This window comes from Oncorhynchus nerka, linkage group LG21 (assembly GCF_034236695.1).
Source record: "Oncorhynchus nerka isolate Pitt River linkage group LG21, Oner_Uvic_2.0, whole genome shotgun sequence".
Classification (NCBI taxonomy): domain Eukaryota; kingdom Metazoa; phylum Chordata; class Actinopteri; order Salmoniformes; family Salmonidae; genus Oncorhynchus; species Oncorhynchus nerka.
The window spans coordinates 30,043,202-30,045,584 of NC_088416.1; positions in this window are offsets into that span (position 1 = coordinate 30,043,202).

The window sequence follows — 2,383 nt, forward strand, 5'->3', positions numbered from 1 at the left end:
GTTTGATTTCTCCAGCCCCATCCCTCAGCTTTTTACAGATAAAATGTTGGGGATTTAATGTTGTTATTGTTTCAATTGCAGATTGCCCCTTTAAGGTGGATATTGAGTTCCTTCTCCAAGCAACATTGTCAGCTTTGTGCTCCCTAAGGTATATGACATATCAGGTGAGGGTTAATTCACAGAAGAGGTAGATCATTAAAACATGCATTCAAACTGTAGACTCTAAATTTAAATTCTAATTATTTTATGACCTCGCCTGAATAATAAAAGAAGGATTGAAAATTGAAAACACATTCGACACCAGAAAAGCTCAATACGTGACTTGAGTATGTAAAAATAATATATTTCTTTATAGATAATGGAATACTTTATTGACAACAATATATTTATATTTTTTCCATGGCCTAGGCAGAGAAGTCCTGTAAATTTGTAAATATTTTACTGATTTTATGTGTTTTTTGTCAACTTTTTATTTAGTTAACTTATCAATTCAACAGTGTCATAAGACCGGCAATTCAATTCGTTTTGTCAAGTTAACCCAAAGGCCAGGTAGCTAGCTTGCTAGCCTCTGGGTTATCTTGACAAAACTAACTGACTTCCCGGTCTTGTGACAATGTTTAGCCTTCCTTTTATTTATTTAACTGGAGATGGCACAAGCTTGGACATCATACAGAGGCCTATAGTTTTGAGTGGATCTTTCACTCCAAGGTGGACTATCCCAATAATGGATGTGCAGTGAGCCCCCATCTTACTGGATGTGACCACTGATTTCCCCCTACTCAAGCCTGCTCAGGGTATCAGAGGAGCTGAGAACAGCATGTTCAAGGAGAGTTCTAAGAGAGAGTGAAGGCTCTTGACTGACTTGGAGACAGATGTACTGTAGGTGCTGTTCGGTGCAGCCCACCGAAGTTGGATGTGACCTGGACGTGCCAGGCTCTGACTCTTGTAGGACATGTACTTTTTTGTTTTTAAGCGTCTTTGAGATGATCTTTATAAGGAAAAGTGCTATATAAAATAAATAAATATACAATATATATATACTGTATATATATACCAGCAAAGGATTTGATAATCATTTGTTTTAGAGTCAACAATGTTACAGAGAATGGACAAAGACAGCACAGTCGAACAGGGACACAACAATAACATTGCCTGTGATACATTATCTTACATTCACTTATATCAGTGCCTATGTTTCCTGTATTGGATGGATATTGGTCCTTGTTGATGCCGCTCTTTTCACCTCTAAATTCTCTCAGTGTGACTAAGCATAGAGCATGTTTGAGTGCTACGCTGCTTCTATGCATGTCAGGACTACTGCTACTGTATTTGTGAGTGTATGCGTGTTCATACTGTGTATGTAGGTATGTATAGGCCTACATTTACTGGTAAGTGTGTGCATGTGTAACCGGCATAGACACATTTTCCATAGTTAGGGTTCTGTGATGCAGTTGCTATGGTAACCGTGATAGAAATAGACGGGTATCTGCATGGGAACAAAATACTTGAACGGTGTTGTTTAGAAATAGAGACAGAAAATAACAGATCGGTGAATGAGTGTGTGTACACTGCAGTACATTAAAAGTGCAGCAGTGTGGATGGGGGCCATAGGCCAAGCCATTATGACTAGGAGAGAGTGAGTGGGTCTGCACTGCATTCACTGCCTGTGCTTGAGAGGAGATAAGCACTCAGCGACAACACAAATTAAATAGGGAAACAATATTGTTTAGAACCTCTGTCATTGTACATGATAACATGGTTTCCTAATCACAATGTGATACATCTAATCAGGTAGGCTATTCGATAGCCTAGGCTTTCATTGCTTTAATTTCAGTGCATGGTATTCCTTGCAGTAGGGTAATTTAATGAGACATTTCACAAGTCAGGAGTCAGTTGAGAAGGGCTCTATGTTATGTGTTGGGTGTCAGTGTGCTGCAGCTAAGGTAGGCTGCAGCTACTGAATGTCAGGCGTTATCCCTAAACATCAGAGATTTTAAAGACCACATCAACCAGTATGCTGTCTGTATCTTTATTAAAGCCATTTTCTTAACACCGTTCAACCACTGTCACGTCTCTTTATGGGTTCCTTTGTAGTGAATTCAGTAATCATGCACTTGGATGAAATAAGAACAAAGAGACTGATTGAAAGACTCAACCCCAGAGCAAAGATAACAAAATGCAGTGATTCAAAACAGTCATCTTTTGCGCTCAGTGTATATATATATATATATATATATATATATATATATAAAAAAAATAATTAAGTAGAAAATATTGGGAAAGCAGGGGAGATGGAGAGATGTGATGTGAAGAGATGAGAAGAGAGGATGGAGGGGGTGCAGGAATATGAGTGTATGCATTTTCAAGGCGGTCTTTCAGTAGC